Genomic DNA, 12443 nt, shown 5'->3' on the forward strand with positions numbered 1-12443 from the left:
GAGGAAGTGGCGAGCCGTGATCGTATAGTGGTTAGTACTCTGCGTTGTGGCCGCAGCAACCCCGGTTCGAATCCGGGTCACGGCAAATCTTCCTAAGATGCTGACATCAGCCTCTGTATTATCTAACATCATGGTTGTCATTTGGATCTTGGGCTTGAAAGGCATAAGGCTCATTTATGCTCAACGTTAAATAAGGTCGCTGTTAATCGCTATTAATTATGCTTACAATGCTACTCACCTCGTGATAGCTTGGTCACAGCTGCTTTTTCACGTTTTTGTAAAGCAAAATATAGACTTTAAAAAAAACAAAGCGAGGAAAAACGGCCGAGATGGCATCTCTACATATTACATCCACTTAAAAGAAGATTAATTTAATTACTCCTTCAAAATCACCCCATAAGCCAATCTACAAAAAAAACAACAACCCAAAATAAATAATAATAAAAAAAAAAAATCAATATGTTAACTAGAAACACATTAATGGCGACGTCACATAGTCAGGAATAAAGATTTATTTACAGTTTGTACAGTAAGGGGACAGTAATAATAATAATAATAATAATAATAATAATAATAATGTATAAGCTATTTTAATATGATATATTTTAATGCTAAAGCAGTAATCAGTTCTGATATAAATGGTGCAAGAGGCCATATATAGGCCTATATATACATATATAGGAGGCTACATATATCTTCCCACGAAAACTGGCATATTAAATTGATATTAAAACACTTTAAAACGTACACCTCTGTCGGGATCCTTCGGGAAACGGTGGAAGGCCAGGTGCGGAGTGTTCCACCGATAGCTATTGCAGTTAATTGCACTACACTGTTTTCTTTTACTTTTTTTCTCCTCTCTCACTTGACATCTTGCATGTTGTCTGGGAGCAACAGTCCAAGCTCAACAGTCCAAAATGGCGGTAGCGCCCCTAGTGGCTGTTGGCAGAAATTCAACGGAGCTTCGCCTCTTGGTATCCATGCTCTTTGATTAAACTACTCCAGTTTGCTCAATCATTAAGACGGCGTTTTGGGTGGAGCGGTCGCTATGGAGGCGGAGCTTGCTGTTTCTGTAGGCACACATTTCCTGGGGACACCTGCACGTCTCGGCCACGCCCCCTCCATTGTGATTGGCTAAAGCGCAACATCATTTAAACTCAAAGCCCCGCCCCCAGTAGTTGTCTTTCACACAGGGCTGCCGACAGATTCTACAATGTAAATTGCAGAATCTGTCTTGAGAGATTAGGATCTTTATGAATGGCGCAACACGGAAGCATGATTATGTAGGCTAATAAAACATGTGTTTATTTTAGGATCCAGGTGGTGAAGGGCTGTGCGCGCACAATGTCCCAAAAGGGGACAGCCTTCCATTCCGAAACACCGCCGTTCCGAACAAGCTCCACTCCGAAATTGATTTTCAATCAAGTTTGAGAATTGTATTGAGGAGTTTTGCACAGCAGCGACCGGATCTTTGCTCTCAAACCACAAAAAAATGTGATGGCACAAGAGTCTCCTTCAGTACATTATTCTATGCTTTCTTTTGATTTTCACATTGGCTAGTCATCCTGTTTAATTTGTCTTCTGATTAAGTCGGAACCGCTGAAACAAGTTGTAGGAAGCCTCTGCAAGTAATTGGTTGCTGGCAGACACTCTGTGCTGCAATAAAATGGTTAATCAGCAGCGCCGTGCACTGTAGAGCCGATGTGCTGCTGGTTCTGCCGGCCTGAATAGAATATAATGTCTATAGCCTTACTGTTGTGTGTACAGCCTTTATAGACTGAGCTGAGTAGTGATGCGCGGGTCGACCCGTAACCCGCGGGACCCGCAAATGGACCTGCGGGTCGGTCTGTAAATGATAGTTTGACATTATTGTTATTACCTATAGGCTAATCATTAGGCTATTACTGTCACGGCATCCGAAGGTAATGATGCGCCCAAATATTTGGGTACAGCCCTATCCATAAAGGGTTCAAAGTGTTCAGGTTTCATGCAAACACTGTTAAGAAATAAACTGTTTGCTTTTTTCCTCCCAAGATAAAGTTCGTGATTAAATACATTATCTGACTCTTTGTCTTTCTTCACCATCTTTTTAATGAGAGAGGACGAGCGTTTAACTTGCTGCAAGATGCTGCTGCTTTCACTAAAACACACTGTTGCCCAAGCTCACACTCAACTCAGGCTGTACTTCAATCCCTGATCACTACGCACCTGTAATTAGTCCCTATTATTAACTGGATATTACACAGGTAGCCACGCCCACACGGTGACAAGCCCCAGATAGACAGCACTTTTTGGCCCCCCACTTCTGAAATGAATCCGGCGCGCCTCCATCTATTGTATGTAATATACTAACTATGGATAAGTAGCCTATCTCTTACAACCCCACAACAAAACATCGGAACTATCCCTTTAATGAAGTTTATAATGTTGAGTTTTCATGAATAGCCTATAATGATTCAACTGTACTATCATTTTAGGGGACATAGCCTACTACTACAGGTTTCTTTTATTGTGTCCACCCCATTTATATCAATGAAGAGAAGCTGAATGACGAAAACACTTCAAAAAAAAAGTTTAAACAAACCCTGCATGAATTTAAATTGGGTATCTATGGCAATCTTTAAATAATTGAAATTTTTGGCTACACAACAGTCACTTCATCATCATCGCAAAACAAAACGTCAGTGATCTGTGAAACCCCATCGCAGTATAAGGCGCAGTGGCCAGCCGTGATCGTATAGTGGTTATTACTCTGCGTTGTGGCCGCAGCAACCCCGGTTCGAATCCGGGTCATGGCAGCCTGTTTTGAAGGGGAGATTGGCACCCTGATAGGGTGGTGGTGGTGGTATGTGGATGAACCAGATAGCACAAGCAAAATTCGGCATAGAGTGTCTAAGGAAAGGCTCCACCTGAACAACAGATTTAATGCCGTCTGTTCTTGGGCATAAATGAATGAAACCACAAGGTCTTTCCAGCACTATCAAACAAGGATCCTTTTCAAAACTAATTGCAAATTTTTTTAAGAAGCCTAATTTAACTAATGTGAGAACTGTCCAGAAGTTCTTCACTCTGCATTCCAGTGTAGCCTACTGTGTGGCCTAAAGCCAACATGTGGCCATACAGACTTGTGTTGTGATATTCCCCTCTACTGACAGACGTCAGCACCAAAAACCAAAGATATTAATCTATTGGAAGTGTTGGCCTGGTGGAAAGATTGAGGGAGCACTGAAAACCACTAAAGTTCATGCACTACAGAAAACACACATGGCAAAATATGCTAAATGCTAAATATGTGGAAATCCATACCCTCAGGGCAATACGTAAACCCAAATATACGGCAGTGACAAGTAGTGACCACCAGGTGTCACCTTTGGACCTGTGTAACACGAGCCGATATAAACTGTACACCATGCAGAATACTACCTGGCATTAAGATGAATAAATGAGAGTGTCAAACAAGGTAAAGGGTGCAAGATTCAATTCATGATTCAGTGGTCTTTGACATAAAATATTCTCTGTGCAGAGGATGTACTCATTCAGCCAGACAGTCTTTCAGTCGTGCAAGCATGGACATCCAGTTCAATACCAGGCTTCACAACTGATCAAGGGCCCCAAAAGTACATATGAATTAGTTGTGCTAATTTGATTGATTGCAGATTTATTTAAGTACCAAAAAAGTGCAATAAACAATGATATGTGTTTTTATTATAACCCAGTCTTGTGGCTTTTTACTTGTTATTTCACTATTTGAAAGTTAAGGTAACTTTGCAGATTCAGATTACACAAACTATAATCAAGTGACGGGATATTAGTCTATAGACTAAGATAATGACTTCATTGATCCCTGGGGGCAACTCCACATGCCAGCATTATATAAAGTCCCTACAATCGACCCCATCTGTGACAGCTGCAGCATTAAATCATGTAGTCCACACATTAATGTATCAATAATTATAATCCAATGATGTAATATGCATTTTTCTGAATAATCAGTAGCCTATTTTTGGTACTGTATACATATACTGATGGTGTAAACCTCATATTTTTACTTTAAGATCCTAAAAGTTTTAATGTATGACTTATATTTCTTCACCAGTTTTGGGGAGTAACACGTTGCATGTAGTTAAATTACAAAATAAAATTGTAATCAGTTACAGTTATTGAGAGAAAAGTAATTAAATTACAGTTAATAATCAAAATGTAAGTGATTATAAATGGGTTACATCTGAATATCTTCTTTTTGATAAAGAGTTTCTATTTAAAACATTTATTCTGTTGCTTTCCATCCATTTTACAGCTTTATTGCGCAGTTTAAAACTTTTCTTTAATAGAAAAGTAGTCAGTTATCCAATGAAATAAGTTGCATTACTTTGATGAAGTAATTCAAATAGTTACATTACTTAGGCCCATTACATTTTTAACTGTGTAACTAGTACTGAGCAACTCATTGCATTTCAAAAGTCACCTTACTACTACAATGGCTACTGCTGCTCTCACTGTAGTATGAATGCCTGATGATAACATGTACAGTATACACATTCATTCATTCATTCATGGGCTGCAGTTTGCTGTGCCTGAGGCGAGGCTTTCCTCAGAGGGAGTAGTTTGCTCTGTCTCTCCCTCCCTCCCTCTGTGTGTGTGTGTGTGTGTGTGTGCGTGTGTGTGTGTGTGTGTGTGAGTCGCTCCCTGCACTGCAGCGGCCATATTGGAATGCTGGATGTGGAGAGGGGAAGCAGGAACAGGCGACGGGAGAGAGGGAGAAGGGGGAGATAGGCAGGAGCGAAAAAAAAGCACTAACTGTAACTACTCCTACCTCTCCAACTGAAATAACGGATTATTTACCGACTGTAAACAGCTTCCCACGCCGGTAAAGTCAACACAAACCTCTCGGACGTCTCCCGGAACAAGTCAACGTGAGTGATGTTGTGTTTTTGGGGATTATTTCAAGAGCTAACCTTTAAAGAAAGTAACGTTATGGGATGCGGTTGGTTTAATGTCCGTCCTGGCTGGCGTTGGCTGTTTCCTCCTTTAGTTTCTAAACCACACACTTTTTTGTAAGTGGGAAAATATCTAATATATAAGCTTAGTTTTGCAGCACCATAACTCGGACGTAGTTTTTGTTGTAGTTAGTTGGAGCAGTTGAAAGGAAGAGTGACCCACTGCCACCAAACTCGTCGCCACAGTCACATGGAGTGAATGTGGAGTAACGTTAACTCCAACCAACGGTGAATAAGTGCACAGGATTAACCTACATTCAGCTCCTAAATCTGTTTTAAGCACTTTTATGTTCCCACTGTCATGAAATCAAGGCTGTTTAGTCACCTTGATATCCTCCCAAACAAACTAACCCCACTGAACTCTTCCTTTCTATCTTAATATACCAGTTATGCTTCATTTTTTCCACATAACATTACTTGTTTCTAAAGACTTTCATAAACCCAACCAACCAATATGGCCCAGTTATTTAGGTTATTGGCTACATGACTGTGTTAATTAGTTGGGTGTATGATATGATGTGCCTGCCTACATTCCCTTTCATTTAGCTGTCATAAATAGGTGCGTATTAGTTATGTTGAGAAGCATTCATCCACAAATGCAATGTTTCAAATTAGGGCTGAAACAATTTTTCGAATAATCAATTAGTTTGCAACGATTTGCATAAATTTTGGCAATCAAATATTTGTTTTAGTTATCTAGTCAAGCAAAATGCCAAATTTTCATGGGTGATAGCCTCTCAGATGTGATGATTTGCTGCTTTTCTATTGGCAGAAAGTGGGATACAATATTCATAACTAGTTTTATGAGTTTCTAATCACCTTAAAATATGTATTGTTGTGTTTTTGATACCTGAGAATGAGCCGTTTATATCTACATACAGAGCGGGTCCTCTTCCACAGAGTCCGCCATGTTGTTTCTACTGTAGCCCAGAACAGACAAATCAAACACTGGGTCTAAAGAGGGCCATTTGCGTTTTTGTGTCAAACACCATAGTTCTTTGGTTTTCTCCAGGTACTCCGGCTTCCTCCCACAGTCTAAAGACATGCAGGTTAACTGGTGACTCTAAATTGCCCGTAGGTGTGAATGTGAGTTTTAATGGTTGACTGTCTCTATAGGAGACACACTGCCAGATTTTTGTCGAATGTTGGGTCGTTTTGCCAGCAAGCTGTGAGTGTTTAGACACACAGAGCCGGATTGGTGAGTTGATCTGAGGTGCCCAATTTTCCGCCTCGTAGGGTAGATATCGGCGGAACCCTTTTAGTTTAAAAAGACCGAGGCGGCCTTTTGCAACGGGAGGGCCTGTTGATGACTTGTGGGAGGAGCTGTTGATGACGCCGCACGTACGACCCACTGGTGGTGGATAAACAGGAAACAGCTGATAGCAGGAATTAGCGAGCAGCTAGTAGCAAGAGGGAAACGCAAACCTGACAGACACTGTAAAGATGAGCAACTGAGGAGACAAGGAACTGCGCGCCCTCCTTGCCCTTGCAAACGAAGAGGCCATTAACCGTCAGATGACGGGGATGGTGAAGAATGGGCCAACTTACGAGAGAATTGCCAAAGGACTGACCAGCCGTGGCATCCCTCCCACGTCACTGTTTACGTCACACGCTGAGCTGCGTGTTTTGTTACTTGCTCACGCCCCCCATTGCCCCGAAAAAGGCACATTGTGTATGAGCAAAGGTAGGCAGGCGGCATTTTGCCGCACTCCCCAATTTTGATTTTATACTGCCAATGCTGAAAGAAGACTGATTGGGCTTTCCTGCAAATTTGCACAATTCCTGTTTAAAAAGGGCTTATGTGTCAGCCCTGTGATAGTCTGGCAACCTGTCCAGGGTGTACCCCGCCTCTTGCCAAATCTCAGCTGGGATAGGCTCCAGCCCCCCCACAACCCTCAAGAGGATAAGCGGTTACGGAAAATGAATGAATGACAGTTCAGTTGTGCAACCTCACTGCCACATGCCACTAAATCCTATACACCAGACCTTTAAGTTGAATATCTTTTGTTCTTGGGCAGTTAGTCAGAGAAAACAAGACATTTAAAGACATCATCCAGCGTTCCCATAACTTTCTCATTTTATAGAGTAAACAGTTCATCAACTACTCCATGGAAAACATGTCTTCTGTCTTAAGCTATCATAAACAACCTCAGATTGTTGGTGCAGTTCATTCATAATTCCTTGCATATTGGAGCATCTTAAAGTTCTCTCTCTTTTAAAAAAAAACAAACCCTGGTCTAAAAACATGTTTTCCATATTTCTCCTAGATAACAAAATGCTTATGTGGATATAAGTAAACACTCAAACGTTTGATGTCACTAAGTCCAAGTGAAACGTCCCAAAAACATGCTGCTCCTGTGTTCTGCATTTTCTGAACCGTGAAAGACTGCTGGAGCCTGATTTGCCTCTACTTCATATTCAAGATGTGAGAAAATGCTAATGAATTGTGGTATCCTGAGGACACTGAGGCTTCAGACCTACAGTATACTAATAGGATTGCTGTTCTGCACATTTATAGTCGCAATTCTGCGAGCAAGCTAAACCCAAAGCAGTCATTTATGTACTGATCCGATCCATTACTGTTAGTGGAGGGAATGCAAAGTTTCTTTAAGGTCATGGACTTGTTTATGATTGCACCTGTGCACCACAGTCACAGTTTGGCACATTGTAGGTGCAATACAAATACTGTGAGTTCACTGTCCTGTTACAGTTGCTCACTTTTCGATTGAGGCATTCTGAATTCATATAGGCAGTCGTTTACCGAAACAAGCAAAAAAAGGGGGTTGTGATGCTAAAGCCAAAGTTTTAATGGTTTGTCTCATATTCTACTTTTTTTTAAAAAACACATTGCACTAAACGCTGTCAGCTGCAAAACCATATCGTCTAACCCAGCACTTAATTAAAATGTAATTGATTGGGAATGACATTCACAGAGCTTTCCACCGGTATGAGAGAGTATTTCTTAATTAGCAAACAAGGCTCACACTGCTAATTAGCTTATCCACTTGGTAAGCTTGTATTTAGTTCCACTCCGGCTGCTTTCATTCAGCTCACTTACCATGACCAAGTGCTACACCACATGCAGAACTGCTTCTTTCAGTGATCTTTGAAGCTGAATTTGTGCGGACAGTGACAACCTACTGTGGCTGCTTTTTGCTTGTTATCACAGATGATAGCACACAGCCTTTAAGTAAGTTAGACATAACGATTTTCTGACTTGATTATGCTGAAATTTGTCCCATTCATGTGTGTTTGAACCGTGTGGTGAACTCCAGCCGCAGTCTACTAATCTGGCATCATAAGACCAAAATGAATGCAGTGTAATCCTTTATCTGGAGTAGAAACATGTCATTACCTTCAGCGTGTGACACAAGCAGAAGACGATGCTGCTTTGCTTTGTGACATACATCATGTGGCTCTGGGAAATCCCTTCCTATGGACCCTCTACTTTAGTTTTTAGTGTTTTTTAATTTTTGCTTTACTGTGGAAATGTTAATTTAGGCTTTTGTGATAGATAGCAGTAAGTCGGTAGGAAGAAATACACTTCACAGAGAGTATAGTAAATGGCTACACCTTGAATCCTGACACAACTCTTCCTATGGCTGGTCCTCAGCAGGCTAATACAGGCGTGGCAGTGGTGTGTGTGTGTGCGCGTGTGTGTGTGTGCTTGTGTTTCCGTGTGTGTAAATTGCAGAGCAGTGCAGGAGGCCTGTATTTATAGCAGCACTTGACTACACTCAGAGATCTTACAGGAGCAGTCCATTACATTGCAGAGAACGCTACCGTTTGTAGTCTGTCTTCTCTTTTTTATTTCCCGCAAGGTTCGCGCTCCGTTTTGGTCCCAACTTCTCTATTCTTTGCCGACATCTACTATATATTCTGTTCAAGTTTGTTCCACTCCAGACAGACAGTCAGAAAACATGTAGAGAAAAAGACAAGAGGGTAACAAAGCCAGCAGTCTAGTGTCAGTAGATAGCAGAATGTGGTGACTCAGAATGACTCTAACTAGTGATACCAATCACTCGGACACATGCTGTATGTGTGGAGGTATGTAGAGGTCCTGAATAAGAGTGTGTCCTTAGTGTGTGTGTCATGAGGAATTCATGATACCTAATGAAATAATTTGTTTCCAGAGAAAAAGAACAACTCTCGAGTTAAGATTTCAGTTTGAGCATTTTTGAAAATAAGTTGTTTTCCAAGCAAACATGGTGGCCGTTTTTCCCCCCAGTGATTGGCTACTTCATACCTACTGTGTAAATACTCACAGCTGTGTGGAGGTCTATGCTGTTTCCTCACCTCTTGCACAAATGTATGAATGTTATTCGCAAGCTCACCTCAGGAAGGAAAACTTATGAATGAACAGTTGACATGAGCGAATGGTGTTCTTTGTTTTGCCCCAGCCACTTAATTTGTAAGTATGACTAACTTTGTGTGTGTGTATGTGTGTGTGTTTGTGCAAGCGCAGGCATGTATGCGATTGTATGTGTCCTATAAATGCAGCTTTTATCCTCTGTGGAACTAATTCCCCTGTATCCTCCTGCATGTGGTTTCAGCTGTGAAGGAAAAGGAGTATGTGTGTGTGTGTGTGTGTGTGTGTGTGTGTTTGTTTGGGTGTTTTTGGAGACAGGAGGTGGAAAGAAGGTCCATTCCCTTTGCTTCTGGATTGGTTGCATTCAGGAAGCAGCCCCCACACCCCTCCATGAGTGCACACACACACACACACACACACACACACACTCACAGAGCACTTACTGTACATCCTAAAGCATGCTGCGTCCCTCAGGAGCTGAAAGGAAAACGCCTTCTTCCTCTCAGCAGCAGCAGCAACGCTGCTCAGACCTCTGTGGGTTTGTGTGTGTGTGTGTGTGTGTGTGTGTGTGTGTGTGTGTGTGTGTGTGTGTTGGCATGTGTGTGTGTACCTGTGTGTGTATGCATGTTAGTGCATGCTTGTTTGTGTGTCGCTCTGCTGTGATAATGACTGTGTTTACTAAAGATAACATGAGTGAACACTGTCTTGGTTTTGTCAGTTGCAAATCTTTGTGCTCATTATAACTTAGTTTAGCGATGTGTGTGTGCATTCTTGAGGTTGCATTTGTGTGTTTTCAATAAGACAGTAATATCCGCATCATGGCCACCTGCAGTTGTGTGTGTATAATTGTGCGCGAGTCATCTTCAGTGTATTCATTTATCCCAGTAATTGGAAATGCAGCTGATACAGGCATTTTTGGATGAGTTATACAAGGTTAGATCCATTACCAATCCATTGTTTTTTCTGGGCCAGTGGTCAAAAACTCCCCAAACACGAGATGACGTTGTTAGTAACGCAATGTAGCAGTATTAGTGTTTAGTAGTAATGACATAGAATATACCTTTGGGTCCATATGTCAGCTGTCAAACTCCCCACAGTGGGAGTTCCCAAATATATGTTGAGGAATTCTCTACCTTGCTGTACATATATGGGCCAGCCATTTCAGAGATAACATCTCTGCTAAACTTAAATTGGTCCCAATGAACCAGAATGGTCTATCTCTAAATAGTTTTTATAACCTGAAACTGTGTTATACCTCTGTAGAGTTTGATTGCCCAAAACAATGTAACTCAGTGAGTGTGTGGAGTTGGATTTATTGCAGTTTGTATGCCAGTCTGTTTAAACAGATAGCTTTGTGCTAAACAGTATACTTTATTTCTTCTGCAGCTGTGGTAAAAACTTGCTTGAGTTTAGTGGAAGACAGTATATATGAGGAGGCTGTCCAAATACAGTTGTTTTAGAGTGTGTCTGTGCATAGACGGGCCACTGTGCAGCACAGCGTTCTCACTGTGTGCACTGAAATTTGCTACAATGGCAGGAAATGACATCGTAGTTAATGACTTGTCCCTCCTTGGGGCATGCACACACAAGGACACACAAACACACACACACTCATGCACTTAGAGCGAGCTACCTTCGGTCATGCAGGTCACTGGTGCAGCATGTCAGCTAGTGATGAATGAAACTGGAGCACAGTGATTCCCTCTGGTGTGTGTATATATGCATGTGTGTGTTTGTGCATGTGTGTCTGTGTGTTAGTGTGCAAACTGACTGCTTGACTCAAGCAAAGTGACTCCCAAACTAATGACCACTCTCTTGCTCCCTCAGTTTTCTCAAAGCGAAGCAGCGACTGAACTGCAGACTACAAAAGAACAATTACAACCACAGATATTGTAAATACGTCGGCCCTCTCCCCCTGTGTGTGTGTGTCGTGTGTGTGTGTGTCGTGCTTGAGCGGACAGTCATTGTAATTACATTGCAGTGAGTCAGAGAGTGAGAGAAAGAAAGAAGTAATTGTTGGGCTTTGTCATATAGACACAGAGAGAAAAGAGGTGGGAGGAGCGGAGAGCTGGGTGGAAAATAAGCGTGGAAAAAAAACAGAGAGAGAGAGATGAGGCAAGAAGAAAGGGTCTCAAGATGTACTTAACCCTAATTTTAAACACATTATTTTACCTGTAGAGAAAATGTGTCATTACCTACATCAATCAATCTTCTTTTATCTTCAGTGGTAGCCTTGGTGGCAGGTTTCTTTTGTCCCCTACTGTTCTTTTCCATTTGTTCAGCTGTCCACCAGTTATGATCTCAGGATGTGTCTCAGACATCAAATGCACTTTGTCCAAACAATAAAAATACAAAGATTGAGGCAATTAGTGATACTGCAGTTAAAGGAGCAGTTTGAAATTTGACAAGAACCAAGAAGAGGTGTCGATTTATCATTGGTTGTGTATAATAGTATTGAGTGACTGGTTTCCAGGTTAAAGCTGGACACAATGCATTTAAATTGCACAATCATAAGACAGAGAGAGAGGACGGGAGAGAGACCAAGGCAGAGTGTCTGCTCGGCCAATCATATGACCTCATCCCTTCACTCGATTCATGCACAGCCACACACCCACAAAAACACACAGTCATAGTAGATCACGGGGAAACACACACACAGACACACACGCACATACAGATCGGCAGTGAAACACCTGGATGCAAGCCATAGGTATGACATCACACACACTCACATATATTCACAGACTGGTCTGCGACCATAAACGAGTGTTGCTGAGGTCAGATGTGGGTATAATGCCACAGTGTGTGTCTGCCTGTGTGTCAATATGTGTCTGTTTGTGTGATTAGTCACCAGTAGGGACTCTCCTGTAACAAAGGTTCATTGAAGAATAGTCTCTGGGCTGTCTGAGTCTTAGTCTGCTAAAATGTTTTGTCCTGTTTTTAGATTGTTTTAACACGAATGTCAGCCATGGCAAACACCTGAAAACTGGCATAGGCTGATTTTGAAAAGGAATATTTAAAGCTGGGTTAGGCAAAAATCTGACAAAAGGCAAAAAAAAAGCCCTGACAGAGTTTAAAAATACATCCTCCTCTTTCAGCTTGCCTTTGTCCCCTCCCTATTTTAACACCCTCCCACC

General features: G+C 41.7%; 1 protein-coding gene and 2 non-coding genes across 3 annotated transcripts in view; all 3 read left to right on the forward strand.

The window, feature by feature from the left end:
- The first annotated feature begins 13 nt into the window (after positions 1–13).
- trnah-gug (transfer RNA histidin (anticodon GUG)) lies at positions 14–85 on the forward strand. The gene has a single exon. It is a non-coding gene; the product is annotated as a tRNA-His (tRNA).
- A 2641-nt stretch (positions 86–2726) lies between these two features.
- On the forward strand, positions 2727–2798 carry trnah-gug (transfer RNA histidin (anticodon GUG)). Its single transcript has one exon. It is a non-coding gene; the product is annotated as a tRNA-His (tRNA).
- Positions 2799–4710: 1912 nt separating this feature from the next.
- Positions 4711–12443, forward strand: part of LOC125904231 (focal adhesion kinase 1-like) — a 74239-nt gene continuing 66506 nt past the window's right edge. Inside the window, exon 1 of the mRNA XM_049601493.1 lies at positions 4711–4913. The gene's annotated coding sequence lies outside the window, so the exon portion shown is untranslated. The remainder of the gene's footprint in view (positions 4914–12443) is intronic.

This window comes from Epinephelus fuscoguttatus, linkage group LG17 (assembly GCF_011397635.1).
Source record: "Epinephelus fuscoguttatus linkage group LG17, E.fuscoguttatus.final_Chr_v1".
Lineage (NCBI taxonomy): Eukaryota > Metazoa > Chordata > Actinopteri > Perciformes > Serranidae > Epinephelus > Epinephelus fuscoguttatus.